Below are 19,243 nucleotides of genomic sequence, written 5' to 3'. Positions count from 1 at the left end.
ACCCTTGGCTATATCCCCAATGAAATATCTGCTCTAAAAGATGAAGCACTCTTGCTATAGGAAAACTCTAGATTTATTTTTCCTATAGAAACCATTACTATCCTAATAATTTTCATGTTTATGTTTTCTTCAGGCAATTCCTAAAGTTATTTCTTTAAAAGGGAAAAAGCCAAAGCTCTCTCTGAAACTTCTCAGTTTTTATGGATACAATCCCATGGTTAAGAAAAAAAATAGTCTGTAGAGCCTACATTTATTTAGTCTGACTGTGGTTTGGTGACTTAGAAGAAATACTGTGTGAGTGGTATTTTTAGTCCTGCCCTCAGAGAAGTAAGACCTTAACCCATTGCCCTTGGATTTGGACAACACTTACAGTTAGAAACATGCGCTCACACAGAAGAAAGACAAGGGACCAAAGTCTATGTTTCTAATTGTAAGCGTTCACGCTCTGTGGTTGGCAGCACTGTGTAATGACTAAGAGTCGAGCTTCAGAGTTGGAGAGACTGGTCATGATCCTGAGCTGTTATCACTTACCATGTGTGTGATTTTGAGCAAAGTGCTTAACTCCTCTGAGCTTCATTTTCATGTACATATGTGTACCTAATGTGTGTATGTAAATAAAGTGGGGTGCATACTATACCTGGCATGTAGTAAGCATGCAATAAATGGAAGCTTATTATTGTTACCATTAGCTTATACAGGATTTGCCTTTCAAAGGGTCCTTAAGTTTGTGAGTTTTCTGAAGAATTTGTCTCTGTTCCATTCTTTGTGAACTGGGTGCCAGGAGGAATTATTCCTTTTGCCCAAAATTGCAGCTAAGTCCCAAGATAGTACTCCATAATCTAGGTTCAGAGAGATGCTGGTCAGTTGCCAGATCTTGGAGACAACCAACCATCTTCCTTCAAAGGTCAACGACAGGTGCCCTACCACCAACCACTCCCCCCCACCCCATCCACATAAGGAGAGACTGAGAGATGAGAGGTCTGGGTGCTTATACACCTAAGCAGGAAGGAGAAAGAAGGGAGAAATGGTGGGGTTGAGACAGGGAACAGAGGAGCAACCTGCACTTCTACCAATTGACATAACAAACTGAATCGTGTTTCCCCGGGCTGAACGGACACCCCAAAAAAAACAGGTAGGCTTGATCTGACTTTAAGTATCCCTCCCAAGAGGACCTCCCAGGCAGTAGTGGATGTATCTCCTTTAGTAGAGGCTGAGGTATGGCTACAGGGGGCAGAAGAGCCAGAGCCAGAGATCTTGCAGGGCTGACGACTTAATCTGTAGCCTGGTGCAAAATGAAAGTGCAGGGGTTGGGGTGTCAGTCTCCCCTTGGCTCCAGCCCACAGCGGATGAGCAACCCCCAGGACTGCTACCTCTGTGCAGGGGTATGCTGAATGACGGCGCCCGAATGGAGGGGTTAGGGGCAGGCAGAAGGCCAAGAGGCCCTAAAGGAGCCACGTGCCAAAGGCACTGAGGCACTTCCTTGGCCCACCCGACCCTGACTCTCCCCATGCCTGCATCCAGGCGATGATGGAACTTGAGTCTTCCCCACCACCACCACTGTAATTCTCTCACTGCCCTGGGCAGAAGGTGGGAGCTGTAGTCTGCCAGGAGAGGGAGGCAGAGCAAGCCCTGTCACTAGGGAACAGAGAGTACATGATGGAGACCTTACCCAAGGGAGGGAAGGAGCTACCAAGACAGGACCATGCAAGAGCTGAGGCGCCAAGCTGCCCAGCCAACGCTCCATTGTCCTATGGGACTCCACTTACAAAACACAAATCAAAGGTAAAATTATTAAGAATTTCAAGATGGCAACTGCAGAGCATTAAACTCCCAGGGATGGGGGGCGTTTCTGAGCACAAGGTCCTGTGTCACTGTTCTCAATTCCCACAGTTTCCACACTCACAAAGCCCTGGTCCTATATCAGGGAACTGGGCAGCAAGAAGCCCTGTAGGACCATCAGAGCACCCACAGATGCCCACCATGAGACAGCCAACATTTGGAGACTGATCAATAGCGAGTCAGCGGTAACCAGGACCACAGTACTTGCCAATCAGGGAGAAGTCTGAAACCCTACTCAGATAAGTAAGAGGGGTTTTCTCTTCTTGCCCCTCCTTCTCCCTGCCCCTAGCACTGGAAGAGGGAAGAGGGATAAGAGTATAGTGAGATCAGCCCTCATCACAACTAGAGCAAGTGATGGGGTTACCCTGTGCTGGTGGGAAAGAAGGAGAGCTCTGAATTACACTGAGACTGAAATTTTAAACTTCAAGGGGTTAAAATGACTTTTTAAAAAATATCACTGAAAATAAAGAAATACATACAGCCAACTTATAATTGAAGGAACTGTTTCCCAGTGGAAAGGGGATTCAACACAACCCAGTTAGAAGGCACTTACTGAGGCATAAAGACATTTCATGGCGATACCCTAAGGAATGAGACTCCTCGATAAATTGGCAACATACACTTGTCCATAGTGGCCAAGCTGGCCTCCCTCGGTTGGCACACCCCTACACAGGTCATGCGTTTGCAAACTCCAGGGCCTTCTAGAGCCATGGGAGTGACACAGACATGGGCAAGTCACCCTGGCTGCTGCCAACACCTGTCTGGCCCACAGCAGAAGGGACATTAAAATACTTAGGTAACTCAGCACACAAACAACAGACATTCAACCTAAGTTAAAGTTACTCACACCTGAGGGTGTCTGAGCTCAAAATATAAAGCTCTGAGCAAATTATAAATCAACACTTACTGAGCATCTACCAAGGAGGAGACAAAGAAAATTATTCCATCCCTTCCAGTTTACTACAGTCTACTTAGAGACCGAATATATAAGTGCTGCCACCCAGAGTTTGTTACCAGGTAAAAGTACAACAAAATTCAGGAAAGACAGAAATTTGCCCAGGCTGGAGTAGTCAGTGGAAGATCCACAAAAGAAGGGAGGACTGTACTAGGAAGGAATACATAGGTTTTGCTTGGAGTGGCATGGGCAAAGACACACAGGGATCAAGTGTGTGTCCAGTCAGTGAGAAATGCAGCCTCAATGTCTCAGAAGGTAAAGGCAGGGGAGCTGTCAGGTATATGACTAAATAGATGGGGAGGGAATTACGAAGAATGTGAAGGAGAAAAACACCCAACTCATCATCCAGATGCTTTATATGATCTATTTCATTTCATTTCATTCTTACAAAAATTCTAAGACTCAGACTCAATCACATAAAAACCATACTGTCAGCATAAGCTACCTGGTGTGGCCCAGGTGAACAAAAACACTCTTAACAAGGCCCTCAGGTTAAAAAACAAAACAAAACAAAATAAAACTCTTAACAGACACGATATTCCAATAGCTTAGAGGTTATTTCTAAGAAGCTGGGCAAGGGCTAAACTTCCTTTGGAATGTGTAGGGTTTGGACCATGCAGACCTGCTGAGTTAATCCTTCACTGCACAAATAGACATTATTTATAATTGAATAAACTAATACTCTGAGAGCTTAGGTTACTCTTTCAATATCTACTAGATGTAAACACTCTATACAGGGTTTGGATCTACTTTTGTTTGAATCCAAAATCTGTGCTCTTTCCACTATCAGCACACTGCCTCCTCTCCAGGTATTGAAAGTCAAATAGGTGATTAGACATGATTCTGAAAATATCTGAGGGCCGATAAAGGTCTGACAGAAGGATATGGCATATGGAAATCAGGGTTCTAAGAGGATTTCAGAATTACTTTTCAATATTAAGGGAAAAAATGATTTGTAAAAGGGAAGAGAAGAGACAGGTGTCAGCTAAGAGATTTTTGCAGTAATCCAAGCAGAATGCAATAAGCTCATAGCTGTAAGAATATAACGGAAGGTATATGTGAGCTATTTGCAAGAAAAGAAATCACAGAACTTTGTTAAAAACTGGATATTGGGAGGAGGAGCTTCAAGATGGCGTAAGAGTAAGACGTGGAGATCACCTTCCTCCCCACAAATACATCAGAAACACATCTACATGTGGAACAACTCCTACAGAACACCTACTGAATGCTGGCAGAAGACCTCAGACTTCCCAAAAGGCAAGAAACTCCCACATGTTCCTGGGTAGGGCAAAAGAAAAAAGAAAACACAGAGACAAAAGAATAGGGATGGAACCTGCACCTCTGGGAGGCAGCTGTGAAGGAGGAAACGTTTCCACACACTAGGAAGCCCCTTCGCGGGCAGAGACTGCGGGTGGCGGAGAGGGGAAAGCTTCGGAGCCGCGGGGGAGAGCACAGCAACAGGGGTGCAGAGGGCAAAGCGGAGAGATTCCCGCACAGAGGACTGGTGCCGACCAGCACTCACCAGCCCGAGAGGCTTGTTTGCTCACCCGCCGGGGCGGGCGGGGCTGGGAGTTGAGGCTCGGGCTTCGGTCGGAGCGCCTGGAGAGGCCTGGGGTTGGCTGCGTGAACACAGCCTGCAGGGGCTTAGTGTGCCACGGCTAGCCGGGAGGGAGTCTGGGGAAAAGTCTGGACCTGCCGAAGAGGCAAGAGACTTTTTCTTGCCTCTTTGTTTCCTGATGCGCGAGGAGAGGAGATTAACAGCGCCGCTTAAAGGAGCCCCAGAGACGGGTGCGAGCCACGGCTATCAGCGCGCACACCAGAGACGGGCAGGAGACGCTAAGGCTGCTGCTGCCGCCACCAAGAAGCCTGTGTGCGAGCACAGGTCACTATCCACACCCGCCTTCCGGGGAGCCTGTGCAGCCCGCCACTGCCAGGGTCCCGTGATCCGTGGACAACTTCCCCGGGAGAACGCACTGCACGCCTCAGGCTGGTTGCAATGTCATGCCGACCTCTGCCACCATAGGCTCGCCCTGCATCTGTACCCCTCCCTCCCCCGGCCTGAGTGAGCCAGAGCCCCTGAATCAGCTGCTCCTTTAATCCCATCCTGTCTGGGTGGGAAGAGATGCCCTCAGGCGACCTACACGCAGAGGCAGGGCCAAATCCAAAGCTGAACCCTGGGAGCTGTGCGAACAAAGAAAAAGGGAAATCTCTCCCAGCAGCCTCAGAAGCAGCAGATTAAAGCTCCACAATCAACTTGATGTGCCCTGCCTCTGTGGAATACATGAATACACAAAGAATCATCCCAAATTGAGGAGGTGGACTTTGGGAGCAACAATATATTTTTTTTTTCCCTTTTTCTCTTTTTGTGAGTGTGTATGTGTATGCTTCTGTGTGTGATTCTGTCTATGTAGCTTTGCTTTTACCATTTGTCCTAGGGTTCTGTCTGTCCATTTTTCTTTTTTTTAGTATCGTTTTCAGCACTTGTTATCATTGGTGGATTTGTTTTTTGGTTTGCTTGCTCTTCTTTCTTTCTTTCTTTTATTATTACTTTTTAAAAACTTTTTTAATAATTACTTTTTATTTTTTATCATAATATTTTATTTTACATTATTTTATTTTATTTTATTTTATCTTCATCTTTCTTTTTTTTCTCCCTTTTATTCTAAGCCATGTGGATGACAGGCTCTTGGTGCTCCAGCCAGGCATCAGGGCTGTGCCTCTGAGGTGGGAGAGCCAAGCTCAGGACACTGGTCCACAAGAGACCTCCCAGCTCCACATAATATCAAATGGCGAAAATCTCCCAGAGATCTCCATCTCAACACCAAGACCCAGCTCCACTCAATGACCAGCAAGCTACAGTGCTGGAAACCCTATGCCAAACAACTAGCAAGACAGGAACACAACCCCATCCATTAGAAGAAAGGCTGCCTAAAATCATAATAAGGCCACAGATACCCCAAAACACACCACCAGACGTGGACCTGCCCACTGAAAGACAAGATTCAGCCTCATCCACCAGAACACAGGCACTAGTTCCCTCCACCAGGAAGCCTACACAACCCACTGAACCAACCTTAGCCACTGGGGACAGACACCAAACACAACAGAAACTACGAACCTGCAGCCTGTGAAAATAAGACCCCAAACATAGTAAGTTAAGCAAAATGAGAAGACAGAGAAAGACACAGCAGATGAAGGAGCAAGATAAAAACCCACCAGACCTAAAAAATGAAGAGAAAATAGGCAGTCTACCTGGAAAAGAATTCAGAGTAATGATAGTAAAGATGATCCAAGATCTTGGAAACTGAATGGAGAAAATACAAGAAATGTTTAACAAGGACCTAGAAGAACTAAAGAGCAAACAATGATGAACAACACAATAAATGAAATTAAAAATTCTCTACAAGGGATCAATAGCTGAGGCAGAAGAACCGATACGTGACCTGGAAGATAAAATAGTGGAAATAACTACTGCAGAGCAGAATAAAGAAAAAAGAATGAAAAGAATTGAGGACAGTCTCAGAGACTCTGGGACAACATTAAATGCACCAACATTTGAATTATAGGGGTCCCAGAAGAAGAAGAGAAAAAGAAAAGGACTGAGGAAATATTTGAAGAGATTATAGTTGAAAACTTCCCTAATACAGGAAAGGAAATAGTTAATCAAGTCCACCAAGCACAGAGAGTCCCATACAGGATAAATCCAAGGAGAAACACACCAAGACACATATTAATCAAACTGTCAAAAATTAAATACAAAGAAAAAATATTAAAAGCAGCAAGGGAAAAATAACAAATAACATACAAGAGAATCCCCATAAGGATAACAGCTGATCTTTCAGCAGAAACTCTGCAAGCCAAATGGGACTGGCAGGACATATTTAAAGTGATGAAGGAGAAAAACCTACAATCAACAGTACTGTACCCAGCAAGGATCTCATTCAGATTCTACAGAGAAATTAAAACCTTACAGACAAGCAAAAGCTAAGAGAGTTCAGCACCACCAAACCACCTTTACAACAAATGCTAAAGGACCTTCTCTAGGCAGGAAACACAAGAGAGGGAAAAGACCTACAATAACAAACCCCCCAAAATTAAGAAAATGGTGATAGGAACATATATATCGATAATTACCTTAAATGTAAATGGATTAAATGCTCCCACCAAAAGACACAGACTGGCTGAATGGATACAAAAACAAGACCCATATATATTCTGTCTGCAAGAGACCCATTTCAGACCTAGGGACACATACAGACTGAAAGTGAGGGGATGGAAAAAGATATTCCATGCAAAGGGAAATCAAAAGAAAGCTGGAGTAGCAATTCTCACATCAGACAAAATAGACTTTAAAACAAAGACTATTAGAAGAAACAAAGAAGGACACTACATAATGATCAAAGGATCAATCCAAGAAGAAGATATAACAATTGTAAATATTTATGCACCCAACATAGGAGCACCTCAGTATATAAGGCAAATACTAACAGCCATAAAAGGGGAAATCGACAGTAACACAATCATAGTAGGGGACTTTAACACCCCACTTGCACAAAGGGACAGATCATCCAAAATGAAAATAAATAAGGAAACACAAACTTTACATGATACATTAAACAAGGTGGAATTAATTGATATTTATAGGACATTCCATCCAAAAGCAACAGAATACACATTCTTCTCAAGTGCTCATGGAACATTCTCCAGGATAGATCATATCCTGGGTCACAAATCAAGCCTTGGTAAATTTTAGAAAACTGAAATTGTATCAAGTATCCTTTCCAACCACAATGCTATGAGACAAGATATCAATTATAGGAAAAAATGTGTAAAAAATACAAACACATGGAGGCTAAACAATACACTACTTAATAACCACAATATCACTGAAGAAATCAAAGAGGAAATCAAAAAATACCTAGAAACAAATGACAATGAAAACACGACGACCCAAAACCTATGGGATGCAGCAAAAGCAGTTCCAAGAGGGAAGTTTATAGCAATACAATCCTACCTTAAGAAACAAGAAACATCTCCAATAAACAACCTACTTTACACCTAAAGCAATTAGAGAAAGAACAAAAAACCCCCAAAGTTAGCAGAAGGAAAGAAATCATAAAGATCAGATCAGAAATAAATGAAAAAGAAATGAAGGAAACAATAGCAAAGATCAATAAAACTAAAAGCTGGTTCTTTGAGAAGATAAACGAAATTGATAAACCATTAGCCAGACTCAACAAGAAAGAAAAGGAGAAGACTCAAGTCAATAGAAATAGAAAGGAAAAGGGAGAAGTAACAACTGACACTGCAGAAATACAAAGGATCATGAGAAATTACTACAAGCAACTATATGCCAATAAAATGGACAACCTGGAAGAAATGGGCAAATTCTCAGAAAGGCACAACCTTCCGAGACTGAACCACGAAGAAATAAAAAATATGAACAGACCAATCACAAGCACTGAAATTGAAACTGTGATTAAAAATCTTCCAACAAACAAGCACCCAGGACCAGATGGCTTCACAGGTGAATTCTATCAAACATTTAGAGAAGAGCTAACACCTATCCTTCACAAACTCTTCCAAAATAGAGCAGAGGGAGGAACACTCCCATGCTCATTATATGAGGCCACCATCACCCTGATACCAAAACCAGACAAAGATGTCACAAAGAAAGAAAACTACAGGCCAATATCACTGATGAACATAGGTGCAAAAATCCTCAACAAAATACTAGCAAACAGAATTCAACAGCACATTAAAAGGATCATACACCATGATCAAGTGGGGTTTATCCCAGAAATGCAAGGATTCTTCAATATACGTAAATCAATCAATGTGATACACCATATTAACAAATTAAAGGAGAAAAACCATATGATCACCTCCAGAGATGCAGAGAAAGCTTTCAACAAAATTCAACACCCATTTATGATAAAAACTCTCCAGAAAGTAGGCATAGAGAGAACTTTCCTCAACAGAATAAAGGCCATATATGACAAACCCACAGCCAATATCGTCCTCAAAGGTGAAAAACTGAAACTATTTCCACTAAGATCAGGAAGAAGACAAGGTTGCCCACTCTCACCACTATTATTCAATGTAGTTTTGGAAGTTTTAGCCACAGCAATCAGAGAAGAAAAAGAAATAAAAGGAATCCAAATTGGAAAAGAAGAAGTAAAGCTGTGACTGTTTGCAGATGACATGATACTATACATAAAGAATCCTAAAGATGCTACCAGAAAACTGCTAGAGCTAATCAATGTATTTGGTAAAGTAGCAGGAAACAAAATTAATGCACAGAAACCTCTTGCATTCCTATACACTAATGATGCAAAATCTGAAAGTGAAATTAAGAAAACACTCCCATTTACCACTGCAACAAAAAGAATAAAATATCTATGAATAAACCTACCTAAGGAGACAAAAGACCTGTATGCAGAAAATTATGACACTGATGAAAGAAATTAAAGATGATACAAATAGATGGAGAGATATACCATGTTCTCGGATTGGAAGAATCAACACTGTGAAAATGACTATACTACCCAAAGCAACCTACAGTTTCAATGCAATCCCTATCAAACTACCACTGGCATTTTTCACAGAACTAGAACAAAAAATTTCACACTTTGTATGGAAACACAAAAGACCCCGAATAGCCAAAGCAATCTTGAGAAAGAAAACAAAGCTGGAGGAATCAGGATCCTGGACTTCAGACTATACTACAAAGCTACAGTAATCAAGATAGTATCGTACTGGCACAGAAACAGAAATATAGATCAATGGAATAGGACAGAAAGCCCAGAGATAAACCCACGCACATATGGTCACCTTAACTTTGATAAAGGAGGCAAGAATATACAGTGGAGAAAAGACAGCCTCTTCGATAAGTGGAGCTGGGAAAACTGGACAGCTACATGTAAAAGAATGAAATTAGAACACTCCCTAACACCACACACAAAAATAAACTCCAAATGGATTAAAGACCTAAATGTAAGGCCAGACACTATCAAACTCTTAGAGGAAAACATAATCAGAACACTCTCTGACATAAATCACAGCAAGATCCTTTTTGACCCACCTCCTAGAGAAATGGAAATAAAAACAAAAATAAACAAATGGGACCTAATGAAACTTAAAAGCTTTTGCACAGCAAACGAAACCATAAACAAGACCAAAAGACAACCCTCAGAATGGGAGAAAATATTTGCAAATGAAGCAACTGACAAAGGATTAATCTCCAAAATTTACCAGTAGCTCATGCAGCTCAATATCCAAAAAACAAACAACCCAATCCAAAAACGGGCAGAAGACCTAAATAGACATTTCTCCAAAGAAGATATACAGATTGCCAACAAACACATGAAAGAATGCTCAACATCATTAATCATTAGAGAAATGCAAATCAAAACTACAATGAGATATCATCTCACACCAGTCAGAATGGCCATCATCAAAAAATCTAGAAACAATAAATGCTGGAGAGGGTGCGGAGCAAAGGAAACCCTCTTGCACTGTTGGTGGGAATGTAAATTGATACAGCCACTATGGAGAACAGTATGGAGGTTCATTAAAAAGCTAAAAATAGAACTACCATACGACCCAGCAATCCCACTACTGGGATTATACCCCGAGAAAACTAATTCAAAAAGAGTCATGTACCACAATGTTCATTGCAGCTCTATTTCCAACAGCAAGGACATGGAAGCAACCTAAGTGTCCATCAACAGATGAATGGATAAAGAAGATGTGGCACATATATACAATGGAATATTACCCAGCCATAAAAAGAAACGAAATTGAGTTATTTGTAGTGAGGTGGATGGACCTCGAGTCTGTCATACAGAGTGAAGTAAGTCAGAAAGAGAAAAACAAATACCGTATGCTAACACATATATATGGAATCTAAAAAAAAATAAAAGGTATGAAGAACCTAGGGGCAAGATGGGAATAAAGACACAGACCTACTAGAGAATGGACTTGAGGATACGTGGAGCGGGAAGGGGGAGCTGGGACGAAGTGAGCGAGTGGCATGGACATATATACACTACCAAATGTAAAATAGATAGCTAGTGGGAAGCAGCTGCATAGCACAGGGAGATCAGCTCGGTGCTTTGTGACCACCTAGAGGGGTGGGATAGGGAGGGTGGGAGGGAGGGAGACGCAAGAGGGAAGAGATATGGGGACATATGTATAGGTATAACTGATTCACTTTGTTATAAAGCAGAAACTAACACACCACTGTAAAGCAATTATACTCCAATAAAGATGTTAAAAAAAAAAAAAACAAGGACTGGATATTGGGAAGAGAGAGAAAAGGAGAGTAAGAGATACCAGGAGTTCTCATGATACCCATTACTCTTTATGCTTGTGATACATTTGATAGCTCCTTTAATTCTCACCACAACGCTACGTCATTGGAATTATTATTCCATTTTTAGAGATAAGGAAACAAGAGCCTCCGAGAATTGAACCACCTTGCAAAGGTCTTAAAGTTAGCACGCAGACCTAATTATGCCTGAGTCAGAAAGCCCATGCACTTTCCTAATCATTGTGCTACCTTCCTTGGGAGGTTAGGAAAATGCTGATGGCTCTGTCAAAGCGGAGGGAAGTTGATTGGTGAAATTTTGAATGTGCTAAATTTGAGACTAACAAAGTAGCAGCTCTGTGGAGGTATGTGGTATTATCTAATGGATCTTACATCTTTATTAAATCTTCCACAGTCTACCCTTATTATCAGTGCAGATCTTTGTGGAGAACTCTGCTTTATTATTTAACATTTCTTCAGATAAGCTTAGAGATCACAGACTATGTGCAGGCAAAATGAATGTATTTTAAAAATTGAATAAAAATAACTGTATTCCTTTAAAAAGCACTTGGCCTACATTTTGGGCCTCGGAAGTTTGGCTGCTTATAATTCCATGTGCATAAGGCAGTAGGATTCAAGAAAGACAGACTAGTGCTAGGCAAAAAAAAAAAAAAAAAAAGGCATCCAGATAGAAAAACAAAATCTACTCAAAGATTATAAAGATACAAAATGTTAGCCTATGTAGAAGGAAGGTGTTTGGCTTCTTCCTCAGACCCAACAGTAAAACTAACATTCAACATCCACCAATGAAGAGGAAACCAGTGGTGTTATTTCCATCTGAAAAGAACATGTTCTAATTCACAGCAATCTTGAAACCCAGCACAGAAAACAATATCACACTCAGGCTGTTGCACATCTATTAAATTCTAAAACTATATTCTTTCCTCATCCTTCTCTGACAGGGTCACCACCCAGCCTGAAGGTGGAGGTCTGTAATCAGTAAAGATACACTCAACACTTTGCTAGGTGAGTCATTATTCTGTTTCAAGGCACATTACACAGTGTTCTAATGAACCCAAGTTATCCTGGAACAAAAAAGAAAACTTTGACTAAATCTGTGCATCCAGGAGCTTTAGTCATCTGTGCATCCGGGAGATTTTTCTGTGTAGCCAGGAAACGTCACCATAGAGGCCCCCTCGCTTCCTCTGCCAGGCTAGTCATTACCTCGCCTGAGGCACGTTGCATGTCGATCTGAGGGCGAAAGTTGAAGAAAATCTCTGAAGAAAATCTTTGACTTATAAGTCTGTAAATATGGGACTTATCATATCCAGGAAACGTCATGAGAGCTGTTATAACAGGAACTATTGGCCCTCTGGGAAACTGCAGGATTTCTTGGATTCGGTTTTTGAATATGAGCCAGAGGCAGATCTAAACCAAGAAATATGGATTGATGACGAGAGAAAGAACCTTTCTTCCCTAAGAATATTAGAGAAGAAAGGTTTTCCTAACCTTTCTTCTCTAAGAATAACCTTTCTTCTCTAAGAATATTTCTACCAAAAAGCCCTGATGATTCTATTTGTCTTTCTGTTTACCTTTCCGTTTCTTAAATACGCAGCATAGCTATTACCAGGTTCTATCTAATCCGTTAATGAAAGCAGGTCGGAATTTCACTCTCTTCTGTGACATGCCAGTTGAGATGAAATTTATTTTAACACGGTCTGCCCGCTTACCCTTCCTACCTTATTCCTCGTCCTACCACCCGTTGCACCATAAATTCAAGCCACTAAAAACTCAGCTATCCTATTTGAGTCTTTGCACAAGCTGTTCCCACTGACTGGAGTGACCTGGCAAGACTCCAGTTTATTTGAGAGGCTAATTCTTACTCATCCTTCAAAATTCAGCTCAGAGTCATAACTCCAGGCTGCCCTCCCTGGGCCCCTCTGACTCCCATGTAAGAGGTCATTCCCCTTCTGTGCTCCATAAGCAATGTCTGCTCACCCCTCCCATAGCACTGATGCTGAATAACATTTGCCCATTACTGCATCTAGTACTACCACTAGACTGTGAGTTCTCTGAGGCCAAGGACAGTGTCTATTACACTAGGATCCCCAAGATACCATATATGTACTATTTAGCACCTAATAATCACTAGTAAATGTTATAGGATGAATACATGATTAAATATAATTCGATACATACTTGAAAGCAACAATCTGCTATTAGAGAGTTAATACAACCCAAGTAGACACATCGTAATGAGGTGTGATCTAAATAACAAATTTACTTCTATGATAGACTTTTCTGCTTCCAAGCTCACCCTCATCATCCTTTTTCACTCCGCCACAGAATGCTCTTTCTGAACAAAACTCATTGTGTGCATGGCCCTTCATGATCTGGCCTGGATTACTTCTCTGGCTTTGTTCCTCCCACAAACCTCCTCCTAAACCCCATTATGACCTACTCAGATCACAATCCAATCACTCCTTCACAATGCCCACATACAAAAAGCACCAAGTCAATGTCTAGTAAGTAGAAAAGGCCAAGCATTCTGTGATGTACTAAAGCTTGTAGATTGCAACTGAGTGGGAAAATCTTAGCTACATTTAGGTCCAATAACCTCCTATATGCCAGGCACTGAGTAAGGTACCAGGAGAATAAAGATGTACTCCGAATCTACTATATAATGCAGTAAAGAAGACACATAAGAGATAACTTATTTTTTTAATAAATTCAATAAAATAAATTGAATATAGTAAAGTAAAACTTTGCCCAGTTCAGAAAAGATGAGAAGATGATTCTTGAGCAAATCCTGAAGGATGAATGTCTATCAGTTTAAGAAAGGGCACTTCAGGCAAAGGGCATGGCGGTATGAGACAGTACAGTACAGGCTACAAGCTATGAGTGATGGAATCAAGGGATGGTGGTGACGTGAACTAAAACCATCACACTAGAGATGGAGCGGAGGGGCTCAATTCAGGAACTATGTAGACCTAGGATCAGTATCCTTGATGATGATGGAATTGGGGAGGAGGGGGAGAGAGGAAGGTGATGACATGTGGAGAAGGAACAGGTGTGGAGTGGGACGGGCAAGAAAATGAGTTCCAGTCTCAGCACACACAGTTTAGATATCTGGGGTGCCTCAAGTCACCATAAGCTGTAGACAGTTTGATATATAAGCAGATGTGTGCCGTGGGCAGTTTGATATACAACCCAGGTTCTTATAATCAGAGTGGGAAATCTAAGACCATAAAAGAAAATGAGATTGCTTGAAGAGAGCATGTACAGAAGAAGAAGCAAAGAACCAAGAACAGAGCTCAGGGTCATAGGGAAGAGGCAGGGGAGTAGCCCAGGAAGATGGCCAAAGGAAACAGGAAGAAGTTGCGTAACCAGGGGTGAGTAGCTGATCAAAGTCAAGGACATAGAGCTTGAAAGAAGAAATCGAGAGTGAAAATTGCAGTAGAGTAGTCCAAAAAGATGAGGGCAGGAAAATGACCATCAGGTTTGGCAAGATGAATGCCATTGGCAGGGAGGATTCCATGGGACGATGGGGCTGAGGCCAAATTGCAGAGAATTGATACATGAAAAGCAGGTGAAGAAGGGGAGACAGTGAGCGTGGGATGACCCTTAAAGAAGTTGAATGAGAAGGGAAGAAAAAGAAAGAGGGTAATACTGGAGGTGGGCAGGGAAAAGAAATGGTGGTTCCACAGTCACAGGAAAAATTAGAAGACAGGAGAGTTAGGAGCATGTTGGGAACTGGGGAGGAGAAACCAATAAACCAAACAAACAAAAAGGAAAAAAAAAGTAATGCTCACTAAAAATGAGCTCCTTGGTGCCTTGGATTGTGTCTTTTTCTTTTTTTCTCCTTCAGTCTCAGCACAGCGCCTGACACACAACTATCCAAGGTCTGCTAAATGAATATGCGAGTAAATGATGACGCAACATCCCCGAGGAAACCAGCAGAAAGTCACCAAGGGCCTCAAGTGAGACTGACCTTGAACATGGGAAAAGACACCACATCCTCTGAAACAGAAAGATATGAGGGAAAAACAGATTTCTACACTAGAGCTTTCTCACGCTGACAGATTAACTTCCGCACTCGCAAATGCAAGTATTTAAAATCTGCTAATTAATTGTTATGTGCTATTATGTTATGTACTGTTTCAACACTTCTTGAATGGACATTTTCAGGGAGGCAAAATACATTCTTTCTGGCCTTCTGATCTATATTTCTATCATATTACTCCTTAAAAGACGTTAAGACCCTTAAGGATATAAACCTTGACCTTTTCTTACTTTATTTTTTAAAATAAATGATCTAGCAGAGAAGGGGAAATTGATGATGCATCAGAAAGAACCTGACTGGGGTTCTGACTAATTACTAGATAAGTTATAAGCAATGTCTTTGAGAAGTTGAGGGTTGATGACATTTAGGAGGCAAGTGGAGGGACTGGGCTAAAACAGGGAGGAATCATCAGTTTGTCCATCATATCCTCATCCATTAAGTCATCTAGACTTCTCGGCTATCAGATTGACTGTTGTGGTAACACAGGGCTTGTGTTCAAATCACCCTCATTTTACTTAATAATGGCCCAGAGAAGCTGTAAAGTGCTTCCTTTAAGTGAAAAGGAGAACGTTCTCGACTTAATAAGGAAAAATAAAATTGAGTGCTGACGTTGCTAAGATCTACGATAAGAACAAATCTATCTGTGAAACTGTGAAGAGAAAAGAGAAATTTGTGCTAGTTTTGACGTTGAACCTCAAACCGCATAATAAGTGCTTAAGATGGAAAAGGCAATCAATTTGTACAATAAGATATTCTGAGAGAGAGAGGGAGAGATCACATTCACATAAACTTTATTACAGTACATGGTTATAATTGTTCTATTTTATTAGTAGTTATTGCTGTTAGTTTCTTACTGCACCTAATTCATAAAATAAACTTTATCATAGTTATGTATTCATAGAAAACAACATAGTAAATATAGGGGTTAGGACTGTCCGTCCTTATAGGCATCTACTCAGGGTCTTCGAACATATACCCAACAGATAAGGGGGAAACTGTATATGAATAACTGAAACTATATTTACTCTTGTTATGTGCTATGAACTCCACCCAGCTCTAACCTGTTCTCGTCTGTTTAGTTTTTTCAATACACAATTTGAAAAACAAGGGTCTAGAAAAGCAGAAGAAGGCAATGGACTAGAGAGATGAAGTGGGACTGCCAGGCATCAGGGAGGGTCCACTCGAGATTAATGGGGATAAATTTCACGTGAGCCCAGTAGTCATGGCTGTAGGGTTATCCGTCATGTTCAGCTGCAAGGAGGCAGGCATGGAGTAGGCAGAGAGTTAGATTTAACTAGGATTGGGGCTTTCCAGGCACCTGTGCTGAAGGATGAAGCAAGGGCATCTGGGAGCTGCAAGGGGGTTGCTATAATGTCAAAGCATGGAATCTAGGACAGGTAAGACTGTAACATGAGGTTAAGATAGAGAGTTAGAGAAGAAGAAGAGGTGGTCAATCAATGGTCTGAAGGTCTGGTGGGGCCGGAAAAGTGAGGACAGCACATCAGAGAGAGTGAGCTAGCAAAACAGGATGCAATGGTGGGAAAGTAGGTGCTTGAAACTGAGATTAAGGTAGGAACTAATTTTTGGTAAACACATGGGCAAGGGTGGGACCACGGGAGTGAATGACTGGGGTAAGGAAAAGGACAAGTTCCCCGGAGAAAGGAGGTTAAGCAACCAAGAGCAGGGGATGTTGAAAAGATCATTTAGGGCTTCCCTGGTGGCACAGTGGTTAAGAATCCGCCTGCCAATGCAGGGGACACGGGTTTGAGCCCTGGTCTGGGAAGATCCCACATGCCGCGGAGCAACTAAGCCCGTGTGCCACAACTGCTGAGCCTGTGCTCTAGAGCCTGCAAGCTACAACCACTGAGCCCACGTGCCACAACTACTGAAGCCCACACACCTAGAGCCTGTGCTCTGCAACAAGAGAAGCCACCGCAATGAGAAGCCCGCACACTGCAATGAAGAGTAGCCCCCGCTCGCCACAACTAGAGAAAGCTGCGCACACAGCAACGAAGACCCAACGCAGCCAAAAATAAATATAAATAAATTTATTTTTTTTTAAAAAAAGATCATTTATCTGGATCCTGAAATAACCAACAATTGTCACAGGAATTTTAAGAAAATGGCAGTGAGCCAGGAGCTAAAAGGGAAAAAAAAAAAGGGAAGGTCCCAAAGAGCACAGGAAGGTAGAAAGAGGAGAGGAATAGGCCTGGTTAGCAGATGTACAGAGCCATATGAGGATGAACATCCTGTAACTGACTGAAGAAAGAAAACTAAGAAGAGTGAAATTCTGCCATTCTCAGCAACGTGGTTGGACCTAGAGAATACTATGCTTAGTGAAATGTCAGACAAAGACAAACACTGTATGGTATCACATAGACGCAGAATCTAAAAAATAATACAAACGAATGAATATAGCAAAGCAGAAACGGACTAACAGATACAGAAAACCAACTAAGGGTCACCAGTGGGGAGAGGGGAGGGAGTAGGAGCAAGATTGGGATTGCGTAGGGGATTAAGAGAAACAAACTACTATGTATAAAATAAATAAGCAACAAGAATATATTGTACAGCGCAGGGAATAAGAGCTATTATCTTGTAATAACTTTTAACATAAAAATACTGAATCACTGTGCTGTATACCTGAAACTAATATCATAAATCAACTATACTTCAATATAAAATGAAAACTAAATAAATCTAATAATTCAATTTAAATACACTTCATTTACATGAATGCCAGGCCTCTTAACTGAGTGATGGGGAGAACTGCTGTGATTCTGCTTTCCTTTAGAAGGTATCCGCATAGTCACCATTCATATTACATTCTTTACCACCGTTTGGCCTCTCATTGTCTATCAAGCAGATCGTTCTCATTCTTCAGTACTCTTCGTTTTTTACCCATCAATAAATGCAGTAAAATTAACAATAGAGTTGAATTTCCTAGAGAGGATAACCTTTTCACTTAACATTAACTCAAGAACCAAATGAACTTTCCATTAGAAAGTTTTTGATCAAACACAAATACCAAACTAAAAAGGTTGAAGTCTGGTACCAATTAATATACTTCAAAGAAAACCTAAACGTATTACAGAGTTTCCACAGAACCACCTAAATTTCACCCAAGAACATGGAAGCATTCATCAAAAAATGTTTAGGGGCTTCCCTGGTGGCGCAGTGGTTGAGAGTCTGCCTGCCAATGCAGGGGACACGGGTTCGTGCCCTGGTCCAGGAAGATCCCACATGCCGCGGAGCGGCTGGGCCCGTGAGCCATGGCCGCTGAGCCTGCGCATCCGGAGCCTGTGCTCCGCAATGGGAGAGGCCACAACAGTGAGAGGCCCGCGTACCGCAAAAAAAAAAAAAAAAAAAAAAAATTAAAAAAAAAAATGTTTAAATTCTTGCTTTGTCATACTGTCATAAGGATACAACATGGGGGCATCACCAGGGCTCCCGTGATCCAAGCCCTCGTACCACCTCTGTGCCAGGTCCTCACAGGGGCAGACCCAAGAGCTCCAAAGCAGCCTCAGGACCAGACTCCTGTGGGTGGACCACACGCAGAGGTGGGGATAAAACCAAAGCTGAACCCCAGGGGCAGGGCGACTAATGAAGATGATCGAAAATCTTTCCATCAGCTGTGCAAGCTACAGATTAAATCCCAACGATCAGTTAGGTAGACCCTGTGTCTGAAATACTGAGTAGACAGTGAGTGTACCCACAAATGAAAACGGTCTCGCTCTGGCAGCTGTGGACTTTGGGGGCAGCACATGCAGGAATTGGGCCAGATCAGAGTCTGAGTGGTCCCCACAGGGCCGACGACAGGTCCAGAGACCAGCCCAGAGGTGGGGAGAGCCTCTTGGAGAGGCGGAGGTGGGCTGTGGCTCAAGGCATGTGCAAGAACGCTAGGGAAACATAGCATTACTAATATTTTTATTATGTTTTGATTAATTCTGTTGGTTCTGGCTTTTTTTGGGTTTTTGTTTGTTTGTTGTTGCTTTAGCATTTTTTAATTGTATTTAGTCTTTTGGGATCTTTGTGTTTTATAACATATTTTTTATTTTTACTTCTATTTTTACTT

This window comes from Delphinus delphis, chromosome 11 (assembly GCF_949987515.2).
Source record: "Delphinus delphis chromosome 11, mDelDel1.2, whole genome shotgun sequence".
Taxonomy (NCBI): domain Eukaryota; kingdom Metazoa; phylum Chordata; class Mammalia; order Artiodactyla; family Delphinidae; genus Delphinus; species Delphinus delphis.
Note: the sequence above shows the minus strand (reverse complement) of the source record.